This window comes from Pinus tabuliformis, chromosome 1_2, assembly GCF_031772625.1.
Source record: "Pinus tabuliformis cultivar Carrire ecotype Pingquan chromosome 1_2, CPIR1, whole genome shotgun sequence".
NCBI lineage: Eukaryota > Viridiplantae > Streptophyta > Pinopsida > Pinales > Pinaceae > Pinus > Pinus tabuliformis.
In genome coordinates, this window is record NC_142298.1 from 311,597,489 (window position 1) to 311,622,141 (window position 24,653).

Consider the following 24,653-nt stretch of genomic DNA (forward strand, 5'->3'; position numbering starts at 1 on the left):
AATTGGACATGCATCAAGTCCACAAAGTCACATTGATTAACTTCCCTCACTCTTTACACCTTTCACTTAACTAATTTCCAATAAAAATCCTTAAGTACCCAAAATCTTAAGTCAAATGGGCTCAGAGCATTTCTCTAACTTCTAGAGGGACCGAACCCTCGACCCAATGACTTATAGGTCCTAAGTACTAAAAATCCCCTCATAAACATTCACCCCTTTCAATTCACTCATATCTCCAAACAAATCCCCTTTCCTAAGAAAGACACCATTTTCCTAAGGAAAAGTCACTTTCCCCTAATAAACCCATTTTTCTAAGGATAAAACCTTGTTGTCCTAGGAGAAGTGATCACCCCCATGAAAAAGACCCCTTTTCTCAAAAAACCCAAAAATACTTTTGGCCTAAGTCATAATATATGTGTGTTAAAGCAAACAAAGGCAATAGATACATTATACTTAGCGCTTTTTCATTCTCCGCCATTATCATATTAATTTCTAACACTTATATGTATATTAAATCCAAAAGAAATAACCCTTCCCCATATATGTTATAAATAAATCCTTAATATTAATACCCCTCCTCGAAAGTTTGAAATATAAACCTTATAATACCCCGGACCTGACTAATGAGTTAATTAATCAATCAGTGGTTGATTAATAATCAAACCCTTCGCCAATAAAATCACCCCCAACGCCCTAAACCCGCATTAAACCATCATTTGATTAAACCCGCTATGCTTAAATGTTAGCTAGGCCCATCCATTACCCTTCGTACAAAATCCCCACTCCGATCACCATGTGATCACCTTCCCTTTAATCCGACGGCTGTTATACATATCGAGCGGCCTCCAACACCCGAACTTTACCCGCCCAATATGGGTTGTTTTCCTTTGGGCCCCGATGCTATGTGGCATCTGATGAGTGGGATCGGGCACCCTCCCCCCAAAACCACCCAGCCCATAAAAGTGGTGTGAGCAAACCTGCTTACCGCCTCCCGCTAAACGACAAAGCCATCACATCCCTCGCTAAAAGCCAAAAGTACTTTTCCCCATGTGCCCGCCAAATCATTGAATTTGTGAATAAAACCATAAAAACCTGATTATTTTTGTTTTATCGTGAAAAGAATGCTCCAGACCTCCATGCACGCGACTGACGACGTCCAACCACCAACCTGCAGAAGCCATTAAACTCCCAGTCAACCCTCCAGTTCACATAGACCTTCTGCAACCGTGCACAATCGCCCATCGACCCATTCAAAGCCAATTCCCTGAAATTCCAGGTATTTATCCAAATTTACCAGAAACCTTGTCTCATTTCTGAACCAGTTACTAAATTGCTTATAATTATTAAGTAATTAAGTGAAATAATTGCCCTGCGACCCCAAAACTGCTCTGTATTTAAATCAAATTTCCCCAATTGACTAAAAACCATTTTCCCCATTCTTAAATCCACAAGAACTAAGAATGGCCGCTCCAGTTGCTATGGATGTCCGACCAGTTTCAACTCCCCATCTGGATTTAGACCATCTCCCTTTGGCAGACAAAGACTTCCAAATCAAGGACACCTCTGTCTATGAATCCCCAATAAAATTATGCTGCCGATATAGAGACCAATACCTAAACCATGCAGACAAAATAGGTCTTTGGGAGTCTAATTTACCCAAGTACCAATTCCGTCCAGTACATATCTTTCCCGAAATTGTCCACTATTGTCATACAAACTATAGTCCCAACCAAAGAGCAGTGATGTACCCTGACCATATTGTACTTTTTACTATCACTACTGAATCCATCAATGAAATGCTGAAGTTGCAACCAGGACAAAATCTGACCCCCATTTCCATTGGAGACCTGCTAGACAAATTCCCCAAGATTACCCCTGCCAGACTTGCTGAAATATTTCAAACCTTTATTGTGGAAGAGAAACATATTCCAAAGGATCCTCCCTTGTACATGTGGACCATATTTTCTTAACTTGGCTAGGACATTGTGTCAATGATATCTAGTGTCTTAGGCTATACTACCAATGAGTATATTGATGAAATCATTCTAGCCTTCATGTCCATCTTCACTCCATGACAACCCCCTGCCATCATATATGATTATGCCAAATTCATAGCAAATAAAATGCATGATCAATTCTTAGGAATGAACAATGAAAGAGTATTCAAATATTCCTCAGTTCTATACCACCTTTTCTTATATTATCAAGCTGATAAATTCCCATTTACTCTTCAAAAACTTGATACCAAAGGCAACCCTAGGTCAATAGTCTTCTGGACTCCTCTGATCCACAAATTTGAATCACCATATCCATACACAGACTTCATAGATCTTTTTGTATATCCAGTAGTGACTATGCTACTAGGAAGTCCTCCTCCAAGAATCAGTTCAGACATCAGGAGGATCCTAAAGCTTTCAAAATAACACAAAGTGGGAGATTGGTACTTGTACCAAAATCACACTGAAATTAGGATCTATGGATGTGAGTTAGTGCCATACAAGTTACCTAGATACCTCCCAATGAGGTTATTTGCTCTGGAGTACTATAAACAGATAATCAACTCAGATGAGGTACATTTTGTGAAAGCCAAAAAGAAGGCTCAACTCAGAATCAAAGATCAACTAGGCCCCTTTGTGTGCAATAGTCAAGAAGCTGGAGGAGAAGTAGAAGAAATCCTTCAAAGGCTCAAACTGAAACAAAGCTTAATATGGAGATATGACCCCTTTGATTTCATCTGCAATGGAAGACAAAAAAAAAAGTTGTCTCCCCATATCCACCATAGAATCCCCGAGATAGAAAAATATGAAAATTAGTTGGAATGGGTGGAGAATACTCTAGTAGACAGAGATAGCACTGAAGTTGCTATTGAAAATGCATTAATTGATCTAGAGAGGAAGCTTGATGAAGGTTCTTTCATACAGGTGCTTGGAGAATCTCAAGCTCAAAGGGAACCACAGGCACACAATGAACAACAAGCAGAAGAAAGACCCCACGTGCAAGAAGAGTCTGAACAACCGGACTTATCAAAAGAATTGACTCAAACAAGACTAACACAGCCCATCATGAGCACTCCCCCTATTGTGTAGACTCCTCTCAGTGACGAGAGAAACCTCAAAAGAGATAGGGAGGAGGCCACTCCTTCAAGCAGAGCCATTTCACAAACATATGTCAAAAGGCAAAGGTTAAATCCTTTCTCCAAGCAAGAATTCACAGAAGAAACAGTTGGAGCCACAAGCACAGAAAGAGAAGGGAGCAGGCATGCTACTCCCTCTGGAGGAACACAAGAACCTTCCACATCACATGCTCAGATGTTGGAAAAACAAAAAAGTGTGGAAGTGTCCTCATTAAGGATTCCAGCTGACCAAGACCAGGATATCAAAGAAAAGTACAAGGAAATAAAGGCCAAGAATGAAAGGTTAAAAGCCCAAAGCTATGCACAGTACCTCAAAATGGCTCCCACCAACCAAACAAGGCTTATGTTAGCCTTTGATGTGAAAGAAGGAAAAATGTAGATGACTTTCATGAAGCCCACCACTCAGCAGCCCAGATCAGCAGCTGACTACCAGAAGATAGATTTTGAAGTGTTAGCAAAGGACATACATCCTATTGACCAGATTGAATTGCATAAACAAACAGGAGAGATGGTATATTCCACGTTGACAAGAAAAGCCATTGCAACCCACCAATTACAGAATTCACTGAATAATATATCAACATAATTTCGACTAGAAAAGGCCTCCTCACAGGCCAAGGATACCAGAATCAAGTCCTTGGAGGACTTAATCATAGAGTTGGGACATGATCCCAAAGATGTGAAAGCTGCATAAAAGTTAATTAAAAAGAAGAATGATGACATAACTGCTTTGAGAAATCAGCTCAAATTCAACATCTTCATCATCCACAAATAGCAGAAGTCTTAGAAACTCAGGAGGAACAAGAAGAGCTTATGAACTTGGTCCTTAAGCTAAATGATCAGCTGAAAGAAACTGAGAAAGAGTTGGACACATTGATTCAATCTAAACAGAGTGAGTTGGCCACCACTCCACAGACTGTTATTCCCATAGTCTCTACTGCAGTTCCCTCAACATTGGCAGCCTCTTTAGCACCAACAGCTCCACCTGCTACATCAATGCCAATCACAACTGAGTCTACAACTGCAGGTACATCAACAGAAAAGACAGCAGAGTTAGTGAAATCCATGGAGGAAATGTCCATCCAGGCTACAAAGTTGGAAAAGCTTAAGGAGAAAGTGACAAGCTTAGAAACTGACTGTAAGCTTGCCCAAATACAACAAAAAGAAGAAACACAAAAAACCCTAAGGATGGGTGAGAGGATAAAGTTCCTTGAAAAAGATTTAACATTACAAAAGCCACTAGGACAAATTAAGGAGATGCTCTGAGCCAATATAATTAACTCTGTCAATTATGTTTGGCCATCAATTCAAGTAATATTCGAGCAAACAGAACTAGTGAAAGTGGCCATCGAAGCAATACAAAAGATCAAGGAAGACCTGGGAGACCAGCCTGAAGAGGCTAATCAACTCATCAAATTCTTGAATAGCAAGAACAGGGAGGAACAAAGTGAGCTTGGTGTGGAGGACAAAACTGAAACCATCATCCAAGTCAAAAAGGTTCTGACTAAAATAAACCTTATGCTCAATCTAGAGAAAAAATGCCATAACATGCAGGTTGGTATTGACAGATTCATGGCAAAGCTTCAAATTTTGAGGGATAAAGGCCTTCCCAATCCCATGGTAATCGATGACAAACTTATGACCCAATTGGACTATGTTGACAGATTAAAGAATTTGTCCAAGGAACATGCAAGCACTTCAGGAGTCAAAGCATTGCCAATAGGGAAAGTATTATATGATATTTTAGAAAATCTATTCTTCCTAGAGCATGAGGTAAAACATCTATTCGTCACCAAGCCTAGATTTGCCCAATACATTGAGGCGAACGAGATATATAGAAGGATGCTCAAGGTAAAGTTACCTAAAGATGAATGGTGGAAAAAACTGACAGATTTACTATAAGTTACCATAGTAAATCTAAATGGCAGCTAGATGAAACAGGTAAACAGGGTCAAAGAGTAACAGGTAAAGAGTGTCAGTCAAAGGTTAAAGACAAAGATGATTCCAGCGTACACATATCAACCAGCTTAAAAGGGATCAAGTTCAACTGCAACAGCTAGCACTACCACAATAAGAGGGACAACATGATGCAGTTTTCCATTTGTCTCTATCTTCATGCTTGAAGATATTTTGATTTCCTAGATTAATTCTCAAACTATTATGAGATATTTTGTAAATATTTTTTGTATAAATACTTCACCTTTCGAAGTATTGAGGGTGGATTCAAAGACATTTCTATATACATTTTCCTCTCAAGTTAAAGTGTTATTGTATCAAGACTGGGTTGGCTTGCTGGATCAAGGAATAAAGTAAAGACATTTCACAGGATTCTTGTGTAAAACGGAAATTGAATAAGTATTCTCTCTCTCATGTGTATTATTGTTTCTCTTTATGTTTATTAATAATCTGTAGAAATTTTGAATAATATGACAAATATTCACAGAGATTATCCTGATTATACACTTATAAGTGGATCATGCATAATACATAACCTCCTCTACGTTGATCATCAATTTATAGAAGCAGAAACATTCACAGGCGTACATAGAAGCATCAATCATACATATCAACACAGTATTTTCCCGGGGAAAGCATCTCACTAAAAACCCCAACTATTTGTATATTATAGTGATTGAATCATGTAAGAATACATAGTACAATACTCCTCACAAGTACTCAGTACTATCTCCACATGCTACACACAATACAGCTCAGATCTGATCTCCAAATCTCCCCCGCTGCTTGCCTGCCTCCACAGCTCAATACCTGCTCAAGAATGAATGAGAATGGTTTACCAAACTCGTATTTAACCTCCAAATAATCACTCACACTAGGAAAGACGTGAGCAGATGCTATAACACTTGGTATTGGCCAATTCATTGGCATACTCAATCCCTTTGATTGTGCAAATCATCATGCACAACTATGTCACAACTGATAGCAATCTGATCCTCTAACACTTGTCCCTGCTGAACTAAACATGCACTAACATGCAACTGAGTTAACTGATGTATTATATAGTTGCATTATGAGTTACTAATTAGTTTAAAAACTCATCATTAGTCTATTTTCAGTTAGACTAATTACAACTAGTTTAACCAAGTCAAACTGAACACAACTCCATCACTCTACAATCAACTCCACCAAACTCAACTGATTGAGTTCTAACTGAAGTCATGCATGCAACAACTCAACGGACCCACAAAGAAAGTGTACTTCCTTCTGACAGCTACATGTGCCACATCTGTAGCTCAAACTGAAGTGCTCCAAGAGAATAAGATCAAGTTTATAGTCCAAATATTATTATGAGACAATAATATTTGACTTTTCTATTTTTGACAGTCAGTCTAAAAATAGACTTTGATCACTCCTGCTGTGATCACTCCTACTGTGACCACTCCTGCTGTGATCACTTCTGTTGTGGTCACTCCTGCTGTGATCATCACTGTTGTGGTCACTCCTGCTGTGATCATCCCTGCTGGGATCCAAAAATAGAACTTGCGCCATAATTTGCCTGCGGGCCCACTTAGTGAAGGCGACTCCTTTCCACTAAGCTCCATCATCTTGTTGCATTCTCAACAAGAATTTCTTGTTGGACACTTTTCAACACTCCCTCTCAACAAGAAAGGCTTCATCTCAAACCCGATCCTATAACTCTGGAATGTTCTCCATGCAACACATCTGGCCGGTCCACTTGCTCTGTCATCAAAGTCTCTGACTGCTATTGCCTCTGTCGACTGAAAACTCTGCATCTCTGTGCTCTTCAGTATCTGACTGCTCTAGCCTCTGTCACTTTTATCTCTGACTGCATCTGTGTTGCTGCTAGTTCTATCTCCCAACATTGCATCCGCACTGCACCTCCCAACTGACCTCCCTGTTGAGCTAGAAACATCCTCTGATGCTGAAGCTCTACCTGCTGCTGACAAGTGCTCCCTCTCTGACATCTGTGCTACTGCAACATCTCCATGCATCTCGCACCATTGCACACCTCTCTGTGCCACCTAGCACTGTGCAAAACACTTGTGCCTCTCGCATTGCTGCAGCCTGATAGCTATGCACTGTCCTGGGATTCCCTGCACTGTCGCTCTCTCTGTCGCTCCATCTGCATCTGTCTCTACCCAATCAGTCAGTTCCTGCTACTACACATCGGGGTTCCTGTAGCAAGGTCTCATCCAAGAGGCTGGGTACCTCAAGGATCTTACCCCTCCTCCTTGGGACGATCACTCCACATTGGCCCACCTCCTACCTGGAGGTACGGCTGCATGTGATCCCTCAGCCCACCTGGCTCAAAGTTTCCCCCTACTGGAGGTCTCTGCATGAGTAGATGTCTCTACTCCATCTCCACACAGCTCCCCCTGTTGTGGCTGCTCCACAACCTCCTGAAGCTGTTGCACCAATCGTGGCTCCTCCATAATTGTCTGAGACTTCTTCTGGCTCTGCATGTTGAGAGGTAATATACCGTCCCTCTCAACCACCAAGTCTCCATCAGTTGCCTCGCTACTCAAGGCTTTGCATGCATCTTGAACCTCAATAGCATACAGGTTCTTGACCCGTGAACCAATCTTCTTCACCTGTCTAGTGATGATGTGTCTAAGGAAAACCTTTCCCTTACTGAAGACCACATCATAGCCTCTGTCTTCCAGCATCGCGATCGACACCAAGTTTCTCTTCAGTCCTAGTACATACTTGACATCGGTCAAGGTAAGGCGAGCTCCATGCTCCCTATGAAAAATAACCGTGCCTACACCTGAGACACTATACTTCTCATCATTACCCATCCCTATGAGTATCTGGAGATCTTTATCCTCCAAAGTACTGAACAAACTTTTGTCACCGGTCATGCGGAAAGAAGCTCCACTGTCAAGAAACCAACCACTTCCCACCATGGATGAAACCATGCATGTGAAGAGTGTGAAATCCAACTCAAATTGTGAAGCAAGTGCCTCACCTTCAGATCCTTCCCCGGATCCCTTCTTGGACTTCTTCTTTGGGCAATTAGTAGCATAATGACCCAACTCATGACAACGAAAGCATCTCACCTTCGCCTTGTCAACCTTCTTCCCATCATTGGAAGAACTAGATTCGGAAAGAGAAACCTTCCCCTTCCCCTTCTTCGCCTTACTCGCTAAGGCACAGTTGTCCTCATCATGCATAGATGAAGAACTGTCTCTGGTGCTCCGTCTAATCTCCTCCTGCACAAGATCCGACCAAAGTCTCTCCCATCCTGGCAATTCTTCCCTTCCATTCACCGAGTCCTGGTAGCTATGCCAACTCTTAGGAAGGTCAAGGAGTGCTAGACTCACCATCCTCATCCGACAGTCACCCCCACACTTCCCAACTCATCCAAAAATTGGGTGAACTTTGTGAGATACTGGGGCATATTGTCTCCATTCTCACACTTAATGTTTCTGAGTTTTATCTCTTGCTTTGGAATTAAATTCGAATTCCACCAGCTCAAAACTCAACCGCTTCTGATCTAGAATTCGTGAGAACAAAGTATTTCTTGTATAGAGATCGACTGTATGGGCATTCACCGGATATCTCACCTTCCAAAAGAAGGTTGAATCCAGAGGCTACCTGGCCCGATCACAGACTCTGCCTGAAGAAATAAAATGTAAACACTTTCTGAATAATAGATCTGATGATCAATCCTCGCTTGATATCCTGTAAAAATCTCTTCTACAAATCAAGCAACTCTGATACCATGTAGAAATTTTGAATAATATGACACATATTCACAGAGATTATCCTGATTATACGCTTATAAGCGGAACATGCATAATACATAACCTCCTCTACGTTGATCATCAATTTACAGAAGCAGAAACATTCACAGGCGTACATAGAAGCATCAATCACACATATCAACACAATATTTTCCCGAGGAAAGCATCTCGCTAAAAAGCCCAACTATCAGTATATTATAGTGATTGAATCATGTAACAATACATAGTACAATACTCCTCACAAGTACTCAGTACTATCTCCACATGCTACACACAATACAGCTCAAATCTGATCTCCAAATCTCCCCCGCTGCTTGCCTGCCTCCACAGCTCAATACCTGCTCAAGAATGAATGAGAATGGTTTACCAAACTCGTATTTAACCTCCAAATAATCACTCACACTCGGAAAGACGTGAGCAGAGGCTATAATACTTGGTATTGGCCAATTCATTGGCATACTCAATCCCTTTGATTGTGCAAATCATCATGCACAACTATAGTCACAACTGATAGCAATCTGATCCTCTAACACCTGTCCCTGCTGAACTAAACATGCACTGACATGCAACTGAGTTAACTGATGTATTCTATAGTTGCATTATGAGTTACTAATTAGTTTAACAACTCATCATTAGTCTATTTTCAGTTAGACTAATTACAACTAGTTTAACCAAGTCAAACTGAACACAACTCCATCAACTCTACAATCAACTCCACCAAACTCAACTGATTGAGTTCTAACTGAAGTCATGCATGCAACAACTCAACTGGCCCACAAAGAAAGCATACTTCCTTCTGAAAGCTGCATGTGCCACATCTGTAGCTCAAACTGAAGTGCTCCAAGAGAATAAGATCAAGTTTATAGTCCAAATATTATTATGAGACAACAATATTTGACTTTTCTATTTTTTGACAGCCAGTCTAAAAATAGACTTTGATCACTCTTGCTGTGATCACCCTTGCTGTGACCACTCCTACTGTGATCACTTCTACTGTGGTCACTCCTGCTGTGATCATCCCTGCTGTGGTCACTCCTGCTGTGATCATCCCTGCTGGGATCCAAAAATAGAACTTGCGCCATAATTTGCCTGCGGACCCACTTAGTGAAGGCGACTCCTTTCCACTAAGCTCCATCATCTTGTTGTATTCTCAACAAGCATTTCTTGTTGCACACTTTTCAACATAATCATATGTGTTTCTATGAAATATGAATGTTAAACTAGGAATGATATTTCAGAACTGGCTTTAATGCTCTCTATCTTGACTATTTACATTCTTAATGTTTTCTGCTAAACTATATTAGTCTGGGAATTCTTAATTGCTCCCTTACTTCCGTAGTTTCCCCACTAGGTCTATAGTAAAGGATTCTTAGTTTCCCTTTTCTCATGATCACAACCTGATCTTCATCTTGATCCCGATCTAAGGATTCTTCATCGCCCTTTCACCCTGGTTAGGATTATCTCATCCATTTGAACCTGAAGATTTTCCTTTTGCTTTGCTAGCCTGCCCTGTGAACTTTCCTTTTAGTGATTGATCTGATCCAGTTAATCCATCCTTTGATTGACTCCATAGCCCAATGGCTTGAAAGCCTTGCTCTGTCCATCTGTTCCCAGAATTCCACCACCCAACCAAAATCAAAACCTTATGAACACTAAGAACTAGCCCAAAATCCCACAAAAACAAAGTTAAATTATAAAGAGAGAGCCCTCTCTAGACTTAGGTTGGCTAGAACCTAAGTCTAAAAGATTAGGTTTGTGGTTACCTCAGATTATTCCTTCTTTTTACAACTTCTAGGGAAGACTTCTGAGTGATAACAAACCCCAGTCACATGCATGCTCGTTTCGTAGGAGCGACCGAGGCTCTAGGGCTATAAATTGTCAAGTTGTCTTAGGGGTTGATCACCTAGAAGGGTTGGTTGGCTCCTGTAGGTTCTGTGACATGTGCATAAGGTCAAATTGGTTGTGTTGGGTTGGTGACTTCCTTAACTGTACATGGGGATTTGAATCATATTGTAGTTGCATCTCACCAAATGTTTACCCCAATAGACTAGTTAACTTGGGTAAATGTGGGAGGAGGGTGTTACATGTTGAAATTTAAGGCCTAGACCATGGCCCATTAGATAAATATTATATTTTTAGGGTGTAATTCCTTGAATTTATCCCACAACCATTTTTAATATCTTGATACTTGTAGGTTTTAACCTCGTACAGAAATTACCTGCATACGAATTCTAAAACACAGAAAATAAACATTTGCGAGAACATAACACATAAAACACATATACACAGAAATTTTCCCCTAGATCCCAAAACCGGGACTACCAGCTTGATTTTTCATTATGTTCCTTTCAATGTTACAATACATATTTATACATGCCGAAGCATCCAATACCATGGACCGAAAACCATCGGATCCAAAACCATGGACCGAAAACCATCGTGTCCAAAAAACATGTGCGAAAATCATGCACAAAACCATAGGTGGGTCCACCCAACCTAACATAGGGTCCAAAACCAAAATTTTCCAGGGTGCTGCCCCGAACCCCATAAAGTGGGGTTACGCGTACACCTCAAACCCCACGTGACTCTCCCCCTCTAACCCCCAGTTAACTACGTGGGCTAGTCGTGGAAAGAATATAACACAACCCAACATTCTCCCACTTGTCGTTTTCTTTCCATAGGGGGCCACAAGAGAGCTTAGTCATTTTTTCAGCCCTGAAATGCCCATTGTCTCTCTACACCAAGAGAATTTCTCAGAGCTCACATATTTTGTCAATGCATCTGCAGTATTCTTCAAAGTGTCCACCTTTACCAGCAACACCTTTTTGTCTTCTATCATATCCCTCACAAAATGATACTGAACATCAATGTGCTTTGTCTTTGAATGATATGCAGGGTTCTTTGCCAAGAAAATTGCACTTTGGCTGTCACAGTTTATCCTTATAGCTTCCTGTACTAGCCCCATACTTGAACACAATCTCTGCAACCAAACTGCTTCCTTGCTTGCATGAGTGGCTGCCATGTATTCTGCCTCTGTAGTTGATGGTGCCACTACAGATTGTTTCTTACTCATCCAACTGACTGCACTTCCAAATAGGTTAAACACATACCCACTTCTAGATCTTCTCTGATCTAGATCTCCTACCTAGTCTGCATCAACAAAGCCACGAATATCCAACATTCTGTCCAATACTAGTCTTCCTTGGTAGCACAAACCATAATCACTAGTGCCATGCAAATACCTGAAAACCCGCTTCACTGTTGTCCAGTGCTCCTTCCCTGGTTTTGACATAAACCTGCTTAATACTTCCACTTCATGTGCAATGTCTGGTCTAGTACAGACCCTTGCATACATCAGGATACCGACTGCACTTGCATATGGAACACGGGACATGTCCTCTTCCTCTTCTTGTGTCTTGGGACACTTTTCAGCAGATAACCTCACACCTACAGGAATAGGAACCTTCACTGGTTTACTATCCTACATATTAAACCTCTACAGTATTGTCTCGACATACTTCCTCTGGTTTAACCAGAGCTTCCTCTTTACCCGATCTCTTTTAATTTCCATGCCCAAATATAGTTTGCAGCACCAAGATCTTTCATGTCGAATTTGGAGGACAATTGGGTCTTCAAATCTTGTATAATTTCTTTGTCACTTCCAACCAACAACATATCATCCACATAGAAGACCAGATAAATAACATGATCACCAATTAATTTAAAATACACACAGTGATCTGCTTTGCTTCTGGTGAAGCCAATTCCCCGTATAAATGTATCAAATTTCTGATACCACATCCTTGGTGACTGTTTTAACCCATACAGAGACTTCTTTAACTTGCATACCAATTCTTTCTTACCCTTCACCGCAAAACCTTCAGGTTGCTTCATGTAGATTTCCTCTTCCAGATCCCCGTGAAGAAATGTTGTCTTCACATCCATCTGTTCTACCTCAAAATCAAAAGCAACAACAACAGATAAAAGTAATCTAATAGAAGTTACCTTGGCAACAAGAGAAAAAATATCACCAAAATAAATTCCCGACACCTGGGAATAACCTTTTGCTACCAACCGAGCTTTGTGTTTCTCCACCTTTCCTTCTGCATTTGTCTTCTTCTTGAACACCCATTTGCTGCCAATGGGTTTCCTTCCAGCCGACAACTCCACCAGATCCCAAGCCTCATTTTTGTGCAAAGATGTCATTTCATCAACCATGGCCTCTTTCCAGAGTTTTCCATCCTCTGAATCCACTACTTCCTTCACTATTCTGGGATCATCATCAGTAACAGACAAAGCAAAATTTGAACAGAAAGCAGATGAACTATACTTTTCTGGCTGCCTTCTTTCTTGAACTGATCTTCTCATAGTCGGTGTTTGTGGCTCTTCATCTTCTGATTGCTCCTCTACTGTAGAGTCTGATTCTTCCTCCTTCAGCTCAAACTCTATCTTCTCAGGTTCCTTTGGTTGGACTTCATGTTTAATAACATCTTTCACCTCTCTGAACACCACATCTCGACTATACACAACCTTCCTTGTTACTGGGTTCCAAAGCTTATAACCCTTTAAACAATCCTTATACCCAATAAAGATGCATTTTTCAGATTTGCTATCCAACTTGGTTTGTTTCTCCTTTGGATCATGTACATATGCATCACATCCAAATACCCTCAGATGTGAAAGAGAGGGTTTCTTACCAGTCCATACCTCTTGAGCAGTCTTATCCTCTAACGCTGATGAAGGTGACCTGTTGACCAGGTAACATGCAATATTCACCGCCTCTGCCCAGAATTCCTGTCCTAACCCGGCACCATTGAGCATGCTTCTTGCCCTTTCCATCAACATCTTGTTCATTCTTTCTACAACTCCATTTTGCTGAGGTGTATATGGAGTAGTCTTATGTCGTGCTATACCACACTTCTTCTAGAATTCTTAAAATTCCTTACTGCAAAACGCTCCACCATTATCTGTCCTCAACACCTTTATCTTCTTCTCTATCTAGTTTTCCACAAGAGCCTTAAATTCTTTAAACCTGTCAAAGACTTTAGATTTCTTCTTAAGGAAATATATCCATGTATTCCTTGAGAAGTCGTCTATAAATGATACACAGTACACAGACTTACCCAGTGATGGAACCTTCACAGGTCCAAACACATCACTGTGCACAAGCTCTAATATCTGTTTCACCCTCTTACCACCAGAGGGGAAACTCACCTGATTCTGCTTCCCATATACACAATTTTCACAGAAATAAGAATCTAGAGAGCTATTACTCATACCTTCTACCATACCTTTACCATGAAGTATTCGAAGGCCCTTCTCTCCAATATGTCCAACCCTTTGATGCCACAACATGGTCTTCTCTCCAAAGACCACTAGATTTTCTGCTCCACTTTCAAGAACCACATAACTGTTGCACCCATCAACAACAGTGCTACCTTGCAGCTTGTATAGAGTTCCAATCCGAACTCCCCGCATCAATACTAGTGCTCCTCAAACCATCTTGCAGGTATCCTTCTCGAACACTGTTTTTACACCTGCATCATCCAGCTTGCTTACAGAAATTAGATTTCTGGCTAATGCAGGAATATGTAGAACACCCAGAAGTGTTCTAACCCTTCCACCTTGCAACTTCAACTTTATTTTTCTACGACCAACGATTCTAGCCTTCCTATCACCCCTTAAGAAGACATCACCACCATCATATTTCTCATACTCGCAGAACCACTCTCTATGGGTGAAGTGAAAGGATGCACCTGAGTCAATCAACCATGCCTCATGATCTACATGTTACTTGAAGAAGCCAAGTACACATCCCCACCTTCATCTGAGGTGGTTTTTGCCTCTGCAGAAGGAGCATCATTAGATCCCTTTCCTTTGTCAGGAGCTTTAGATTTACAGTCGCTTTTGAAGTGCCCTTCCTTCTGCATTTCCAGCACACCACCTTTACAGGTTTTCCTGGAGATTTAGATCTCCCTCTAGATTTAGATCTTCCACTCGATGACTTATTTTTGTTTCTGTTCTGGGACCGTCCTCATACAGACAAGGAATCACCATTCTGGCTCTCCATATTTTTCCGTCTCATCTCCTCTGTCAGCAAGGATGAGATTATTTCATCAAAATGCAAGGCAGTTGCATTGCTACCTATTGCAATAACCAGACTATCCCACGAATCTGGTAGAGAACACAACAAACTGATGCACTTATCTTCATCTGAAATTTTAATATCCATAGATGCTAACTGACTTACCACAATATTAAATGCGTTCATATGCTCTGTCACCGAGTCTCCATATTTCATCCTCAGGTTATACAGTTTTTTCTGCAAGAACAATTTATTCACCAGAGACTTAGATTGGTACAAAGTCCCTAACTTATCCCACAAAGCCTTCGTTGTATCTTCCCCTGATACATTCAACAATACTGAATCTGAGACACACAATCGTATTGTGCTCTTTGTCTTCTGATCCAACTTCTTACATTCTTCATTGGACACTCCCGTTGGTTTAGTACCCGGATCTACAGCGATCCACTGATCTTTATCCACCAACAGATCCTCCATCTTGAGTTTCCACAACTCAAAACTCTGACCATTAAATTTCTCGATCTCTATCTTTCCACTACTCGCAATCTTCTTTCACCACCAGAATCGATTTCGCAGATCTCCCACTGAACATGGTCTACCACAGGCCCGAGCGAAAACCCTCAGCAACAAAGGCGTCCCCTTGAAGCCAAAATAGCTCTGATACCAAATGTAGGTTTTAACCCCGTACAAAAATTACCTGCATACGAATTCTAACACACAGAAAATAAGCAATGCGAGAGCAAAACACATAAAACACATATACACAAAGATTTTTCCCTGGATCCCAAAACCGGGACTACCAGCTTGATTTTTCATTATGTTCCTTTCAATGTTACAATACATATTTATACATGCCGAAGCATCCAATACCATGGACCGAAAACCATCGCGTCCAAAAAACATGTGCAAAAATCATGCACAAAACCATAGGTGGGTTCCCCCAACCTAACATAGGGTCCAAAACAAAAATTTTCCGGGCCGCTGCCCCAAACCCCATAAAGTGGGGTTACGGGTACACCTCAAACCCCATGTGACCCTCCCCTTCTAACCCCCGGTTAACTACTTGCGCTAGTCGTGGAAAGAATATAACACAACCCAACTGTACCCATCGCTAATGTATAAAACATTAGAATGGTAATCATATCTGACTCAAAGAATAATGATTCCCTATAGAGGACCCATTATGTGGTTGATTGCATTTTTGTGGCTCTTGATACTAAATTATTCATTAAGTGCTAATCATCCTTATTTTCCTTCCTTTTCCATTAACACTACCTCGAGACACCTAACCCAGTAATAACAAGACCTCATAATGATACCTCTATTCAACTTGGAGTGCAAATATCACCTCTAATGAGCAAGGTATTTGTTTTATCTTGAGGTCATGTTAATCACTAATGAACTTTAGAATTCCATTGATAGCATAATTCTATTATTTTTCTTTCTTGACTATAGTCAAATCCCTATGACTCATTGCTACTACTTGTAAACTCCTTACGATTCCTATACCCCATTTGCATGATAAAGATCCATTTTAAGGGTCTTGTTCCAACTTGAGGCCTTAATCATGGCTCATTACTGCAAAAATATTAAAATATAACCTCCTTTTATTTCTTTGTTTGCAATGGTCAAGGCCTTGGGGTTCATAGATAATGCATAAAATACATTCTAGTATTGCCTATATCCCACTCTAATGATAATAATTTCTTATACAATGAATTTTTTTATGGTTTGTAGTGTTGTTCATGGACATTGGCCCATATAAGCTTCATATAGGGCCTAAGGATCTTATTTTCAACCCCTATCCATTAAAAATGCTTCTATATTGATCATTGTTGTCCAAGGCACTATAAGCGAAACCATATTTCAATCAAAGGCCAAATATCCCATTTACATGGCCCATTTGGTGGTTTCAATCCTTATCCATAGTTATAATCTTCATTTAAAGCCTAATTGTCATGTTTTCCTCTACCGTTAAAAGTCAATTCCTCAATACTCATTTCTATGTGAAAAACACTTTCGGAGCCTCTATATGACCACTTGAGGCCGGAGATCCTCATTAAATTGATTATGTGATCATTTGAGGTGAACATATTTTATTTTTTTGAAAATAAAAAATTATATCTACATAAACATAAAATAATCATGACCTAAATATTGTACAAGTCTGGTAGGCCTTTCTAGCAAGTTAAATAAAAAACATATGTTCAAATAAAAAAGTTATAGCAAAATAACTAAAAATATACATTTTTCAAGACGTTAAATCCATTTGTACATTCAAAAATACAATTTAAATAACAAAAATTATACTCTCCAAAAAAATTATATTTCCCAATTCCAATTAAAGAATCTAAAACTTGAAATAATAAAAATGTAAAATAACAATTATTACTATTATTTATTCTTCCGTTTTTAAATAACTAAAAATTAAAATCTCACCAAAAAAATCTCCCTATTCTAATTAAAAAATCTAAAATTTAAAATAGTGAAACTGTAAAATGATTATTATTAGTATTAATTATTACTTGCTGAGGAGATGAATGATTCTCTCAATATAATATAATTTATGGAAGAATGGTATCAATTCTTAACTAAAAATCACGTCTAGCAGCCGACATGATGGAAATTTAACACGTAGGATGTGAATTGGTGTTTTTGGACAGTGAATTTTGAGCCAAAGTACGGTGGCAAATCCCCATCTCAAACTTATTTCAAACATCAAATTACCACCTGCATTGTTTGGTGGTCTGCCTGGTCATTTCACACACGTTTCAAAGTTGAAGGTTCCCTGGCTGTCCATATTAATTTCGTTAAGCTTTTTTAACAATTTTAAAATGCAATAAAGTTAATGAGCGGCCCATATTACTGGGATCGTCCGTTAATGCAATAAAGCTTTACACATTCTACTGTTTCTGTCGACTGACAGATATGTCTCTATTATAATTTAATTCCTTAATTTGGCACCATGACTTAGCATTTAGACTTGCTGGTGTTTTCATGAATTTTATGGGTATTTGCTGATAGGGATTTATACTGATATTTACTAAACGTTAATACTGATCGAGTATAAAATATGTACACACTTTATGTTGTTGTATAGGAAGTAGGATAAAGGCTTAAATGGCTCAATTGTCATTGCAATTCGGTGATCAAATCTTGTTTATAGAAACAATAGTTGCTCAAATACATATATGGGTTTATAATGTTTTGGGTGTTCGAACTTCTGATTTAAGAATACAATAGATGGATAGAAAGCTTTTAAAATTGAATTACCTTCGTTGAAGAAGGGTTAGTTGTTTAAAAAAATCAGCAGTTTAATTGATTTTGCAAGGTTTGTAATATGTTGTATTTATTATAATATTATATAATATATTATATAAATTTATTTTGTGGTTAAATTTAGCTACAGTATATATTTATTTAAGAGTTTTCTATATTCACTATATTCCAAAACTTAAACATGTTAATTTAGAAGACTTGAACCTAGGTTGGAAAGAGGATAATATCATAGTTACCAAATTTGTTTGAAAGACAATTCAAATATTGAATAGTCTTGCACCATAGTATCCTTCTGATACTCTCGATAACCACCATTTCAAACATGTAGACATTGCTCTCAATTGTATATCCATACTAGATCAAACCAAATCTATGTTGATCCAGGGTCTTCACAAGTAGATCTCCTCCTTTTGTCCATAATGGAATTTCACATAGAAAAGAGCAACTCTGGATCTTCGCAATTCTCCTTTGCATGCAACTTTCCGCAATCCACACATAAATCAAATATTCATACAAACAATAGATCAAACACTCTATTAAACTAATCTATCAAACACTCTATTAAACTAATCTATGTACACATGAGTATCATGGCTAAAATTGCATGATCAACACTCTAATAAACTAATCTATCAAACACTCTATTAAACTAATCTATGTACACAGGGGCATCATGGCTAAAATTGCATGATCTCAGTCACGGTTGAACACTCTATTAAACTAATCTATGTACACATGAGTATCATGGCTAAAATTGAATGATCTTAGTGAGGGTTGAACCAACTCTAATTTGATATATCTATTGATCACAACACTTACAGATATATAGGATATAAATCTCTCTCTTCCACTGTTCTAGATCACGCCTACAACTCATACACAGGAAAGAACAACTTCTAGATTAAGGCTTGGGAACTCTCAATGACAATTGACAACAACACATGAAGGGTTACTTGTAATACATAAATATAACCTAATATAATTTCATGTAAAGTAATTAGAAGTAAAAAAAATTTATGTGAGTAACATGTGATATCAACTTCATATATATCTATATATATAGAAAAAAAATGTTAAAAGAAAATATTTTAATATTGTATGGAATAAAATATCCAATGTAATTTATGAATAAAATATTTCAGATAAATTAATATTTACATATATTTAAAAATATATTAATAAAAAAAAAAGTTTAATGTGCACTAATAAATTAGATCAATGCACATGTTATGTAATCTCTAAAACATTCAAAAATGCAATTTAAACGGTAAAAAATTACACATTATTTTTGTACTATAAAATAAATTTGCATGTGAATAAATTTGATCCCTCTCTACTCATGTTAGAACCGTGGTTAAGATGAATCTTTAATCATAGTTTACTCACACATGGATATGTTCATTCTAGGGCACAGGATGGTAAGGGAAGTATTCTCCTAAACACAAATATATAGTCGTGCACGAAAAGAAATAGAAAATAATAGTAAATTTGGAAAATTTCCCCTTTTCAATTTCACTAATGCCTTTAAGGGCTAGACAAATGTAAAGTAATTGTGAAATTGGAAAACCTACCATTTTTCAATTTCATTGTTGCTTTGAAATGATAGAAAGTTGAGAAAGCAAAAAAGTAGAGGATTTGTCAAAATGTGCTAATTTTAAGAAGTCACTGAACTGGACTCTTTAAATAAGTTTTGAATACGGATTTTCTAAATATGCATTTGAAAAGATGAAAAGTTGTAAAAGTAGGAAATGATGAATTTGTGATAGCTAGCTAATTCGATAGGAGTAACTGATTTTTTCTCAATATGTTTCTAGCAAATAGATCCTTATAAAAAAGGTTTTGAAAATTGATTTTTTAAATATACATTTTAGATAAATAAGTTTTGAAATTAAAGAGGGATTTCCGTTTTTGAAAATGAGAGAGGTTTTTAGAGAGAAAGAAGTGTAATTTTTTTAGTGAATTGTATTTCTAAGCTGTTATATTATATAGAGTTATTAGCACTTATTCAAAATTTAAATGAATCAGATATAAAATAAGAGAAAAAAAAGTATAAATTTTTAAGAGATATACTGTCAATTTATTTATTTATTTTTAATTGATTTTTTAAAATATAATCTTGAATTCAAATCCAAGTCCAAATCCAAATTCAAACTTGGTCGCTATGAATAATAATGCCCAAACTAAAATGAACCGATGATAAGATTTTAGTTCATATATGATATAAGTTTTAGTAAAGTTATAAAATTTAAATGATATATAATATTATAATATGAGTTTTTATTTTAGTTAACTCCCTATGAGAAAGCATGATATAATATATTTTTTTAATTAGAATTTATCTATTTTGTGGTTAGGAATTAAAGATTTGAAATTATATACATTTATATAAAGGATGGAATTTTCAATACTAATTTCTTTTTCATGCTTAAATCTAATTTTTTATTATTATTGAATCTGTTTACCTCTTTATTTTACTTCATACGTACAAATTATCAAATAACAAGTGACATACATAATAATGAGAACTTTAGCAATCAAATGACATTGATTGTGACACTGTGATTGTATATCTGAATTCATCAACCACTTAATCCATAACTGCTGGTTATAAGTAGTCTTGGATTCAGCAATTAAAAACAATGAATATAAATTTTAATTAATTATAACCAGGCTTATCCTGAAGGAAACACTTCTTAATTCCTTAGAAGATGAAAACTTGTTAGACACTGACTAAAAGATTTGCTGTATTCTAATTATTTTATGTTTTAGAATTTTTTATGTATTTATTTTCAGGTTAAATTTATTTAAAATTTAATAAAAATTTGTTATAATTACTGGAAATGTTTCGAATATTTAAAATATTAAATCTATTTAAATCTATTTATACCATTCAAAATTCATTTTTAACGACGAAAACCACAATCTCACTCACACTTGTATCTCAAGATTCATGGAAAAAAAAACAAAAAACCAAAATCATTAAATCTTCTATTAAAGACATTAAATTTTGAAGGTTGCTGGAGATGATTAGTCCACAACAGTGTATGGTCTAAATACCCATTAACAAGAAATTTCGTTTACTGCGAGTCATTCATAGCAGAAAACCATCGGGATAAGACTTCACGTCACTACATTAAACGGTGCCGTATTTGGTTTCAAGGCTTTTCAGTTGACTACGATGGCCGTACAGCATGGCGAGGGCAGAGCAAGTCGTCCAAATATGAGGAAGACAGAAAGGAGACGAATCTCTGCCATAGGGCTTCTCACTTCTTCAGAGAATGTCTGCACCCTAGCCGCTTGATTTATGTCCCTTGGCCTCACATCAGGTCTTTGGGGTGATACAGGGAAGTATGTTACTAGTTGTATGGCACTATAGCCATACAAATAACAAATACGTATTAGTGTGGTTATTTTACAAATTAAGAGTGTAGGTGGCAAATAGATTAAATTGAGGTTGATGCAGGTTGGTAGAATGAGTTGGTTGTTATCTTGGTCTTTTTAAGTTCTATATCTATAGATCATTATGTTGGATCATCGTGTAGGTGGCAAGGTGGCAAATAGATTAAATTGAGGTTGATGCACGTTGGTAGAATGAGTTGGTTGTTATCTTGGTCCTTTTAAGTTCTATATCTATAGATCATTATGTTGGGTCATGGCTTCTAGGTTCTAGTGTGTTAATTTTGGTTATTTATTTCATTTTATAGTTGCGAATTTACCCACCCTAGTTGACCCAATATATGTTACACCTAATCTATGTCCATTGGTCCTCATATTAGGTTTATGAGTTCATACTAGGGAAGTATGTAACGATTTGTATGGAACAAATGTGCATCGGGGTTGTGGTCTTGTGAATCATGAGACTCAAGCAATAGTAACTCATGTTATGATGGAGGGAGTATGCGACAAATAGCTTAAATTGAGGCTCACGTAGATTTAGACTTAGTTGGTTGCTATCTTGGTCTCTTTAGGCTCTAGATATGTAGATCAGTTGATTGATATATTGATCTCTTTAGGCTCTAGATAAGTAGATCATTGTGATGGCTCATATCTTCTAGGTTCTAGTCTACTAATTATGGCCATTCATTTAGTGTTCTCATTGTCTATTTCAACTTTTTGTCTTTTGGTTATTCATGGTTGTTTCTAGTGGCCCATTAGGTGGTGTAGGTAAACTTAGACATAGAAGCATTGCTCCCTTTCTATCCATTGTCTAAATCTTCTAGATTTCTCACCTAGTGAAATATTTGTGCATTTTCTCTAGTTTTTCTTACCTCTAGCTACTCTTTGTTGATTTCCTATGGTCCTTGGCCGAGCTAGAATCCCATATTCTCTTGGGAGTTCGTGGTGCTCCTATTCTCTACGTGGTTTAGGGCTTCATTTGTGGGGATTAGGGGTCATTATCCTTTCTTGGCCAAATTTTCAAGTCATTAGTAACCTCTCTCTCATTTCGAATTTTGTCAAGGTTGTGGCTTCTAATTCTCTAGTTGTGTCTCCTATGTCGTTGGATTTTAGTTGGGTATTGGTGTGTGGCTTCCCGTTGTATCTTTTGGTACTTTATAATGAAAATGAGAATCCCACCCTCTAGCTCTACTTTTAGTTGAACAAATGCCCGCAAGTGCTCCCTTTCATGCTTCAAGGCACCCCCTTTGCGAAAACAATGACCTCAAGCCGCTTAGGCTCAAAAGAATGCTCTCTAGGTGGGCATGACCTTACAACTCATATGGAAGCACTTGTAGCTCCCCAAGGACCAACTACAACCCAAGTTCAAAGAATGGATTTCTCACCTTGGTTAGTCACTCATAAACCATGGACACTAAGATTTGCAAGATCATTGACCTCTACTAATTCAGTATGTTTTTTATTACTTAAATCATAAAGCAAAAGAAAAACTTTCAAACTATGATATAAAATAAGCTACATAACATATAACAAAAATTTCACATTATTTGTAATAAAATTTTCGCTTCGCTTCAAATTTTTAACATCTCTAACAAAATTCTCATTTATGATCTTATCCACATTTATAAAATACTCTTTTAATCATTATTCTAAAAAAATAAACACGTGAAACAACATAACATAAAAGAAAAACAAAAGCTGAAGTTAAAAAATGATTTCCCATACCTTTTAAAATCTTCAATATTTATGTTAGAAATAAGAACCTAGCTAATGTTATTTCAATGTGTTATTTTATAAACTATGCTCCTATGTTATTTTATAAACACAATGTGGTGTAATTAAACTAGGGTCTAGTAGTTTATGGGGGATAGATGTGATGAGGTGTTTTGGATAAATGTGATTAGGTTTTGGATAGACGTAACGGGTGTTTTGGATAGACATGATCAGGTATTACTGATTCAATTTCCCCTTAAAAATCACATTAATGTTTAATTAAACTCATGTGTAGTAATACAAGGGTCTTTAATAGACGTGACGGGTGTTCTGGATAGACATGATCAAGTATTACTGATTCAATTCCCCCTTAAAAATCACATTTAAATTTAATTAAACTCGTGAAATAATACAAGGGTATTTATAAAAGAAGTGATTGAGTGTGACTGGTTTAATTCTTCACTATTCTTTGAACATGAACATGAACATGATTTAATCTGATACAAAAATTGTCCACCAATGTTATTATTTGGACATAAATTTATGATATAAGCATGATATTCTCCAAAAATTCTCCACTTTGTTTCGTTGTTATTATTTGGAAAGAAGCATGATATAATATGACCCAAAAAAGCTCGAGCCCCCTAATAATTCCATGGAGTTCACAGTCAAAATACCATGGAGTTCACAGTCAAAATATACACAGGATACGTCGACTACTGCCATGACGGTTCTGAAAATAGAATACTCTTAATTAGCAGAGGCTTTGTAGAATGTATGGAAAAGAGTTAAAAGATTATTTCTTCTATGCCCGAGACGAAGCTGGTTATTAGAGGCTCTGAACGATCGAAAAGAGTAAAAAAGTTATCAGAAGCTTTGAAGGATGGAAAAGAGTTAAAAAGTTATTTAGTCTATGAACATGAGCAAGAGAAAGAGAAAAGAGTAAAACCGTCCAGAGAAAGTTTTAGAGTAAACAACTTATTTTATGAGCTAGAGAAAGATTTTTGCATAATTTAGGGAAAGAGTAAAAATATTATTTTATTTTTCCTAATAAGAAAATATCAACGTATTTTTAATATTATCAAAAAATAATTTTATATTTTAAATATAATTATTATAAAAAAATAATTGTATATTTTAAATACAATCTGATCCACTTATGTCTTTGTTTCTCACATTTTATCTTTAAAAAAATGTTTAATATCATTTATATAACTTAGTCAAAAATCAATTTAAAAGGTTATTTGTCTTTATCTAACTTCATAAAAACAACCAAACCTTGACAGATCAATAAGATCTTCACATGATAATAAACAATAAC